Below are 10297 nucleotides of genomic sequence, written 5' to 3'. Positions count from 1 at the left end.
GCCTCTTAGTCATTCTTTTCTTCTTGAAGACACCAGGGTCAGGAGTTTCCTGACGACCTAGCGTTTGGGACTTGGCGCTTTCAGTGCTGTGGCCCATGTTCAAAACCTGGTCCAGGAACTAAAATCCCACAACCCGCATAGTGTAGCAAAAAAAAAAAAAAAAAAAAAAATGATGTCAGCGTCAACTTCAAAGATCTCTGATCATCATTCGTCCTTGTGGCATGCAGGTAGTAACTCTGTCCTCTGGTTTTTAGCCCTTTTGACCTGTCAGTCCCTGTGCAACCGGTTACCTGCAGTATGTCCATTCTGTTTCAAATATTCAGTATGGTTTCTGCTTACCTGAGTAAAGCCCGTCTAAGAAAAACTACACTCTGTTTCCAACTTGAACTTCTTGCCGAAGTTTATTGGTTAAAGTTGTTCAGTCATTTCCAACTCTTTGTGGCCCTCTGGACTATACAGTCCATGGAATTCTCCAGGCCAGAATACTGGAGTGTGTAGCCTTCCCCTTCTCCAGGGGATCTTATCTTCTCAACCTAGGGATAGAACCCAGGTCTCCCACACTGCAGGTGGATTCTTTACCAGCTGAGCCACCAGGGTTAGGTCTTCTCTAAATGGATTTTTGTTGATACCTCAAAAGTAACTTACCTTTATTTCAATATATTACTTTCTTTCCACAACTGATCTTCATTTAATATTCTAGATCTTAGTCAATATTGTTACCCTTTACTCAGACACTCAGGTGAAAAATGGCTTCCTCAGGAAAGTTTTCTTTGCCTCATAAATCACACAATTCACTCCTTACATCAATCTACATAAACTGCTCATTAGAATCTGCAAATTGTAATTCTCATCCTCCCTTCTCTCTCATCACTAACATTGTTGGGTGTTCAGAGCTGCACCATCTTCAGTCTCTACAGTCTATCACACCAGCAAATTCTCACTGACAGTTACCTAAAGTTTACCTATACATTTGGGTTTGGGCTTTGTATGGAATAAGGAATAGTTTCACCTTTTCATGCTGCACGTGTGTGCATGAGCACACATAACACACACACACACACACACATACATCGTGAGTTGTTCAATCATAGAAACTGGTATTAGACTCATATTCCGTTTTACAGGAAGACTTGGAACACTACAGTAGCGGAGCTGGAAGCAGCCTTCATCTAGGCCAGTGTTTCCAGAACCAAGCTGATTCTAATCACCTAGAATATGCATGAAATCAGAGCTCTGTGCCCACTCTAACGCTTCGTACTACGAAATCCTCAGCAAACAAAATGAATTTTTAAAACAAGTTTTCTAACCAAGCTTCCTGCCCCGTAACATCTGAAACTGATGAACAGAGGAGCATCCGAGGCACACTGTGGTCACTGCTCTCGCCCCTTACCTCCAGGGAGTCCCAGAATCGAGAGGCACGACTCAGATCCGAAGTCTGGGCTTTGTACCCGCTGCTACTTCTCTGCCATGCACTTTTCCATTTGGAAAGGAGATGCTGAATGGAAATGAACACATGGCTCACCTTGCTGCTCAGCTTAAGGGGTGGAAGTGCCATTTTAGTTGTCATGACAGATCCATGTCCAGCAAACTAACAGACGTGGTGGCAAGTTCCACAAGCTGATGGGAGCCCCAGGGGAGCTCAGAACAGGAGAGGAGCCACTGCCTAGTTACTGGAGTCTCGAGAGGGTTCACAGAAAAGAGGCCCAGTCACTCTTTAAAACCATGGGTTCCTCAAACTAGCCTAAGTCACTTTAACTGAAACAGAAGGACAGCTGTCGGTAACCTTCCATTCTATTGTCAATAAAAACGTAGCTTATGTTCCCGTTTGACAATCATTTCCATTTAAACTGCCTATTCCCATCATTGAAGAACGGAGCAGCCAGCAAAACCAGGACTCCCTGTCCTCCCTGGAAGCCCATTCTGCTCTCATGGGACCTCCATGACCCTGGATATTCCTGACTAAGTATCAAATGTCCTCATTATCCAAACAAAGACATTCCACTGGCCCTAGTGTGCTGCTGAGGGACATCACGCCATCTGTTCACGCACAGGAACTTCTGTGGTTCTCCTCTGCCGCTTTATTCTTTCTTGAACCACATCTCCCCAGGTAACAGAACAAATTTATAAAAGCACGGGAAGGGACTTCCCTGGTGGCTCAGTGGTGGAGAGTCCATCTGCCAATGCAGAAGACGCAGGTTCGATTCCTGGTCCAGGAGGATCTCACACGCTGCAGAGCAACTGAGCCTGTGCGCCTCAACTACTGAGCCTGCACTCTGGAGGCAGGACCGCAACTCCTGAGCCCATGAGTCAGGACTATGAAGTCTGCGTGCCCTAAAGCCCATGCCCTGAAACAAGAGAAGCCACCACAATAAGAAGTCCAAGCACCGCAACGAAGAACAGCCCCCACTCACCGCGGCCTGAAAAAAGCTCTCAAAGCAACGAAGACCCAGCACAGCCCAAATAAACAAAACAAAACAAAAAACCCTGGTTAAGTTTAGAGAACATGAGAGCTTGAGAGAATTCTGCACCCAAGATGAAATCCCCAGGACCTACACACGGAGGAGCCCCGTGGAAAGTCACCTGACCTTGGAATCATCGCTTCTGATTGTATGAACCACATACCAGGTCAGGTGAAGGCTGACGTAGGTGAAGCGGCTGTCAGAGGCTTTGCAGGACTCTGGAACTATCTCTGTCCCATCAGTGAAAACGAACAGGATCAGGGACTTCCCTGGTGGTCCAGTAGCTAAGACTCCATGATCCCATTGCAGGAGGCCTGGGTTCAATTCCTGCTCGGGGAAGTGGGATCTTTTTAAGCAACTTAAGAAAAGATCCCGCATGTCACAACTAAGACCTGGTGCAGCCAAACAAATATTTTTTAAAAAGAAAGAAAATGAATAGGATCAGAGTTATAGAAAATGGGACATTTTCCTAATAATTCTTTTGTCTCTAAAACTCCTCTGCTCAAGTTCTCCAAGAGTTAGTGGTTCTAAAATGCTGGCAAGAGAGAGCCATGACAAAGTCCTATGGATCCAGACAAAGGGAAGCAACAGGGCCTTACTTGGAAGGATTACTATGAGTCTAAGTAAACTGACCAAGGACTAAACATGTTTAGAGCTTGACTCTTTCCCAGTGGCCTTATTCCAAACCTTGGTTCTCTATCTTCCCTTTCAAGCCCTGCTCTTCTAAAATAGAAGCTACACATAGAGATTCAAGGTGACCCCAAAATTGAGTATGCCTGTCTACATGCAGGGGGGGTGGGGGGACCAGGAACTGAAGGCATGAACCATCCTGCCCAGACATGCCTTACAGCAAGTTCACCAATGCCTTGGGCCTGGTTGATTTCTTATACCAGCAGGCTGCCTGTGTTTGCTTTAAGGCATAATTTCCCGTGTGAAAATCTAGGAGTCCAGGTCTAAAATACCCACAAGGACTAGGTTTGGGTACCTAGTCATTTACTCTAAGGAGTCTGTGCTCTAATCTCCCATCCCCTTGGGTTTGTTATTATCATTACATTAATGTCACTGTGACCAGCACCCTATCATTGCTGTTGTTTCCATCACTATATTTACTATACGTCTTATGGTGGATTATTTCGGTGGTGGTTGTTGTATAACATTGAATACACTTTCTCTGTTCAGGAGGAGGGTCTCATTCACTAGAGACCAGTAGAGATGTTTCCCCCAAATTCAGACATGTACACCGAGGCTTTACCACTTGGTGTCCTCTTGTGAGACTAGCCCCCTGAAATGTTCCTGGTCCCCCTCTTGAGGTATCCTGTTGGTGGGGGGTTCAGTGGAGGACATCCCCAGGTTGGCTGAGCCTCTAGGATGTAAGCAAGTTCCCTCTAGAAATCAGCACTGTCTTGTGCAGGCCTGGAAGACCCAGGAAGCCTCCTTCGTTCTCCAGAGCCGCCCCAAACTTCTAATTCCACCAAAGGGTCCTCGCACTATTCTTGCCATCCTGGAAAGGCTGAAAAATATGATACTGACTGCCTGAGAATCCTCAGATTTTCTACTGTAGCTCAGGACCCAGGATCATTGTTGCCAAAAGCAGAGGCACAAGGTGGGAGTCCTGGGCTCACCTGAGCCTCTGCACCTGAGCCCCTGCACCTGAGCCCCTTATTGGCCCAAGAAATGCCTGCGCTACACTTCAACGCATGGAGATGGGGCCGTGCCAGCCTGAGCCACTGCGCAGTTTTCCATATTCCAGGAAGCCTATGAAATGCTTGTGCAGGCCACTGACACCCCTACTGGTCAGAAGCACCATGCACAACTCTTGTCTACACCTTCTCTAATAGAACGCAAACCCAGGCGTCTGGATTTCTGCAGGTCTGGGCTGAACAGATGGCAGAAGGTCAGCAAGGAGGTGCTGGCTGCAGGATGGCATGGGGCTTAATGGGTTCTTATGGATGGTGCAATATCATTCAAATCAAGTGTGTGTGTGTGTGTGTGTGTGTGTGTGTGTGTGTGTGATAAGGCAGATGTAAACACAGGAAAAAAAATACTGGATACCAAAATTTCCACAAGTTGACCTGTATCTGCTGGATTCACAGTAAGCTTTTTCCTTTACAGCTCCTGTGCGTGTATACTATTTGCATCTTACCTAAAATTCCGCAAAATTTAGGAAATCACTTCAAAGTCTAAAATCAATTTGATTTAATCAACTTAAAAATCTTTCAATTAAAAACTGAAAGATGGGGGCTTCCCCGGTGGTCCAGTGGTTAAGAACCCACCTGCCAATGCACGTGACACAGGTTCCATCCCTGGCCCCACGGGATTCATGCTACAGGGAGAGTGAGCAAGCCCGAGCACCACAGCTAGTGAGCCCGGCACGCCTTAGCGCCCATGCTCTGAGCTCACGCCTTAGCGCCCATGCTCTGAGCTCACGCCTTAGCGCCCATGCTCTGAGCTCACGCCTTAGCGCCCATGCTCTGAGCTCACGCCTTAGCGCCCATGCTCTGCCACAAGACACGGATTCCCATAAAAAGCCAACACACCAAAGCTGGAGAGCAGGCCCCGCTCACCACACCAGAAAGTCAATTCCGAGCAACAAAGACCCAATGTGGCCAAAAATAACAACAAAAAAATTTTTTTAATGAAAGATGTCACAAATGGCATCTTTCTTAGGACATTTTAGGCAACCTTGATTTCCTAAGGTTGCCATAACAAATTACCACAAACTTGGTGATTCAGAAGGACAGAAATGTATTCTCTCACAGTCCAAGGCCCCTCAGGGGACCAGGGCTCCTTCGCTAGGCCACTCAGAGGAATACGAGAAGTAGTCATTCAAACATGGCAAAATAGAACAGTGGATTTTGGATATGTACTCAAACTGGGGTGAGACCTTAAGGGAAAAAAAAAAAAAGTCTTACAAAGAAAAGTAAAACACGCCACAAGACATATACTGTTAAAAATATTAACATTTTGGTTATCATAGGTCATTGTAAATTTGTGTTTGTTTTGCCAAAAGTTTTCACTTTCATCTCAGGTTCAAAGAATTTGTTAACAAAATAAGCCACTCATTATATACAAATAAGTAATACAAACATTAATTCAGTACTTATTAATATAAATTCATATTAATTAATGGGTATTAATAATTAGTGAATGTATATTACTTCAACTACTAACATTAAATTGGATTTTGATCAACATCCAGACTTAATCAGTGCTGGGCAGTCCCATGGCACAGCACATCTGGAGTCCCAGCTGGGAAAAGATCCCAGGCAGCACGGCCACTCCGTGGGTGAGACTTAAAAGATTGCAGTTCGGGTTCCCACTTATAATCCCAGGAGGGTCACAGACTGACGTCATCATCAATCTGTGCAGCTCTCAGTTCAGTTCAGTTCAGTTGCTCAGTCGTGTCTGACTCTTTGTGACCCCATGGACTGCAGCCTGCCAGGCCTCCCGGTCCATCACCAACTTCTGGAGTTTACTCAAACTCATGTCCATTGAGTCAGTGATGCCATCCAACCATCTCATCCTCTGTCGTCCCCTTCTCCTCCCACCTTCAATCTTTCCCAGCATCAGGGTCTTTTCAAATGAGTTAGATTTTGGCATCAGTGGCCAAAGATTTGGAGCTTCAGCTTCAACATCAGTCCTTCCAATGAATATTCAGGACTGATTTCCTTCAGGAAGGACTGGTTGTATCTCCTTGCTGTTCAAGGAGTCTCAAGAGTCTTCTCCAACACCACAGTTCAAAAGCATCCATTCTTCGGCACTCAGCCTTCTTTATGGCCCAACTGTCACATCCATACATGTCTACTGGAAAAACCATAGCCCTTGACTAGACAGACCTTTGTTGACATACTAACGTCTCTGCTTTTGAATATGGTATCTAGGTTGCTCATAACTTTCCTTCCAAGGAGCAAGTGTATTTTAATTTCATGGCTGAAATCACCATCTGCAGTGATTTTGGAGCCCCAAAAAATAAAGTCTGACACTGTTTCCACTGTTTCCCCATCTATTTCCCATGAAGTGATGGGACCAGATGCCATGATCTTCGTTTTTTGAATATTGAGCTTTAAGCCAACTTTTTCACTCTCCTCTTTCACGTTCATCAAGAGGCTTTTAGTTCCTCTTCACTTTCTGCCATAAGGGTGGTGTCATCTGCATATCTGAGGTTATTGATATTTCTCCCAGCAATCTTGATTCCAACTTGTGCTTCCTCCAGTCTAGCGTTTCTCATGATGTACTCTGCATATAAGTTAAATAAGCAGGGTGACAATATACAGCCTTGATGTACTCCTTTTCCTATTTGGAACCAGTCTGTTGTTCCATGTCCAGTTCTAACTGTTGCTTCCTGACCTGCATACAGATTTCTCAGGAGGAAGGTCAGGTGGTCTGGTATTTCCATTTCTTGCAGAATTTTCCCACAGTTTATTGTGATCCACACAGCCAAAGGTGTTGGCATAGTCAATAAAGCATAAAGAGATGTTTTTCTGGAACTCTCTTGCTTTTTCGATGATCCATTGGATGTTGGCAGTTTGATCTCTGGTTCCTCTGCCTTGTCTAAAACCAGCTTGAACATCTGGAAGTTCACGGTTCATGTATTGCTGAAGCCTGGCTTGGAGAATTTTGAGCATTACTTTACTAGCGTGTGAGATGAGTGCAATAGTTTGAACATTCTTTGGCAGTGCAGCTCTGGTTTCATGTTGATGCTGTTTGTTTTGTTGCGTAAAACTTGGAATGTAGTTAAGCCTGGGGCTTGGTTGGCCCGGCCTCCTCCAGGGTCTCTAAAATCTCAAGACTTCTCTCCCGTTTTATCTACAGTGCTGCAAGTCTTGCACTCATAGCAGGCAGTCACTCATAGTCACTGCCAGGGCAGTGTCCAGGCAGGTTAGAAGCAAGGTCAGAGGCCTGCTCTGCTTTCCCTCTGAAGCCTAAACAAGACTATTCATTTAATTTCCCTAACAAACAGGTCTTTAGATATTTAAGATATTTTCAGAAGCTGATTTCATGATCCCAACCCTTGCATCTCTTCATATCTAGAAAAGCACTAAATCTCTTCATGATCACATCAGCTCCACGTGACTAGCAGAAAGCCTTTTATAAAATGAGTGTTTAATGGTATTGAGGAGAAGGGGATGACAGAGGATGAGATGGTTGGATGGCATCACCGATTCAATGGACATGAGTTTGAGCAAGCTCCGGGAGTTGGTGATGGACAGGGAAGCCTGGAGTGCTGCAGTCCATAGGGTTGCAGAGAGTTGGACATGATTGAGTGACCGAACTGAACTGAAATAATTATACTGAACTTCCTCTTCACCAAAATCTTATGTATTGACCTTCCCCACTGCCTCTTTGGTGCAGTCTCTCAGAGCTACCTGAGGTGCTGCCTCCCAGGCTGCAGTCCCCGTTTTGCCCCAAATAAAACTTAACTCACAGCTCCCAAGTTGAGCATCTTTTCAGTCGACACAGTCCAAATCTGAACACAGGAGAATACAGATGTCCCAGCTTGAAGACAAAAAGGCAGAGAGAGAGAGCAAGTTCATTTTTGTTCAGCCTTTTGTTCCATTCAGACTTTCAAAGGCTTGGATGAGCGTCTCCCTCCCCAACCCTGGAAAGGGCAACTGTTCTTTCAGTTTACTAACACAGATGTCCTTCTTACCCAGAAACACCCTTGAGACACACCCACAACAATATTTAACCAAATATCTGGGTACCCTCTGGCTTGAGAATGGTGCTGGTTTAGTTGCTAAGTCTTGTCCGACTCTTAAAATCCTGTGGACTGTAGCCTGCCAGGCTCCTCTATCCATGAGATTCTCCAGGCAAGAATACTGGAGTGGGTTGCCATTTCCTTCTCCAGGGGATCTTTACGACCTAGGAATTGAACTTGGGTCTCCTGCATTGCAGGCAGATGATTTACCAACTGAGATATGAGGGAAGCCTGGCCCGAGAATGGTAGGCAACTGTTTTAATAAGAAAGGGAACTTACATGTGAAGCTTGTCTTGGGCAGCTACAAGGTGGGTAGATCTCCACATCCATCTCCCAGAATCTTAAGCATTTTGAGAGGCCTTAATGGAGCCTCAGTCACATACACCATCCATATGGTCTCGACACCACATTGCTCTCAAAGCTGCCTCCTAGAAATGACCCTAGTGAGGGAACAGAGCAATATACATTTCAAAGACAGGGGAGGGGATGATAGACCTCTAATTGCCTGGGTCCGGTTCTTGAGTCGACCAGTGGTTCCATCTTCTCTTGGTGACCTCCTCCAATGCCCTCCCACATCTTCATCTAATTACCTCCCAGAGACCCCATTTCCAAACACCATCACACTGGGGGGACAAGGTTTTAATGTATGAAAACTAGGGGCGGGGGGGGGGGGGGGGGGTCACAATTCAGTTCATAGCACCACATCACTGGTTGACTGGTCTAGAGCCCACTAGACCACTTGTTAGTGAGCAAATTATCCTATTGCTGAAGATCCTGGAACAGGGAGGTAGGGGGCCAGGTGCTCTCGGATCTTAGGGCACATGAGCAGGATTTGGGCTGGACATTTAAATCCTACAGCTGCTGTCAGGGGCTGCGGGACCCGGTTGGGGGGGGCTGTGGGGAGGGGTGGTGAGAGTGTGGTTTTGGGAGGGGCCACTTGGTGTCCCTTGTTACTTTTAAGTAACTGCGGTAATAAACACAAACGAAAATGTGAAACTACAATATATTAAGAGAGTAATGACTTACACAGCATGTGGGACGTCATTCCCACCCAAATGTCAAACGTATCACAGGACTCACAGGACACGCTCCCCGAAAGGATTTTTGACTTAAATCCTTTTCTATTTTTTGAGAAGTAAAGATCTCTGCATTCAGTATAAGTGGCCTCACGACCCTAGGCTTTTACCTGAAAGCACCGTAAACATCTGACTGGAGGGAACGTGGGCGCGGCGCCAGTGGCCGGACACTGGACAAGGTCCCAAGGCGATGGAGACTCAAAGACCGACCGCAAACGCCCAGGGGAGGGGAGGCGGGCGGCCACGCCCAAAGCCACGCCCCGACCACGCCCCCGGCGGCGCCACTTCCTGCCAACCGGGAAGCAGATCTGCGGGGCTGGCGGCCCGGTTCACCGAGTGAGTTTCAGCAGTTCTCATCCAATCTCGCGCGCTGACGCGCTCAGCGCCGGGTCCTCCACACTCCCGGGCCCCCGCGGCTCTTACCGTCCCAGCCGCGGGGAGCCCCGCCTAATCTGGAGGCGCTCTGCCGCGGGGGCCGGACCCGCACCTATTTCTGGTAAACCGCTTTGCGCCTGGTCCTCGCCCCGACCTTCCAGCCTCGGTCCTCGTCCCCGTCTGCCCTCCTCTCCCCGCGCCGGGTCAGGTCCCTCCCGGCGTGTCCCCCGGCCCTGGAGGGCGGAGTCGGGCCGTCACGCCTGCCCCGACCGCGGGTCCCGCAGACCCCTGTCCTCTCTGGAGTCCTCCTTTGCAGCCTTGCGTCGTCCTGGGCCCCAGCCCTACTGCTGCCCAGGCGATCTTCTCGCAGTCATCTCCTCAGAGAGGCCCCGGAGACCCGGGGCGGGGGCGCCCGGCCACTCCCGTCCCGTGACACCCCGTGGTTTCAGATCTCATCCCATTGGCAGCGCATGTCAGGGTGTGTTGTCGTTCCCAGGGCCCCACTGGAAGGCGTGCTCGTCCTGTGAATGCGTGAGCAAGGGGATGAGGAGAAAGGGAGATCTAGGGAGAACCAGGGAGACAGCGTGGGATAGAAGGGGGCAGTTGAGTTTGAGGGAGTGGGCTTGGAAAGACACAGTAAAGAGTGAAGGAGAGTGACCTGGGCAAAAAGCAGGGGGATGAACGAAAAG

The 10297-nt window shown here is 47.7% G+C and overlaps 1 protein-coding gene and 1 long non-coding RNA gene across 15 annotated transcripts in view; one reads left to right on the top strand and one right to left on the bottom strand.

Annotated features, from left to right (window-relative positions):
* Positions 1 to 5401: 5401 nt before the first annotated feature.
* On the bottom strand, positions 5402 to 10022 carry LOC105605117 (uncharacterized). The gene is made up of 3 exons (XR_001024749.5): positions 9344 to 10022; positions 8437 to 8597; positions 5402 to 7955 (listed from the first exon to the last, which is right to left on the bottom strand). It is a non-coding gene; the product is annotated as an uncharacterized LOC105605117 (long non-coding RNA).
* The window catches only part of LOC101106394 (zinc finger protein 705A-like), a 24903-nt gene continuing 24140 nt past the window's right edge, over positions 9535 to 10297 (top strand). For 8 of the 14 annotated variants that reach the window (XM_060407190.1, XM_027962696.3, XM_012105668.5 and 5 more), the window contains exon 1: positions 9535 to 9729. The gene's annotated coding sequence lies outside the window, so the exon portion shown is untranslated. Of the gene's footprint in view, positions 9730 to 10121; positions 10140 to 10297 lie in introns of those variants that run through there. The other 6 variants (XM_060407188.1, XM_012105669.5, XM_012105673.4 and 3 more) reach the window with 2 other exon arrangements.

Source organism: Ovis aries, chromosome 26 (genome assembly GCF_016772045.2).
Source record: "Ovis aries strain OAR_USU_Benz2616 breed Rambouillet chromosome 26, ARS-UI_Ramb_v3.0, whole genome shotgun sequence".
NCBI lineage: Eukaryota > Metazoa > Chordata > Mammalia > Artiodactyla > Bovidae > Ovis > Ovis aries.
The sequence above is the reverse complement of the archived record's forward strand: the minus strand, read 5'-3'. Positions and strand labels throughout refer to the sequence as shown.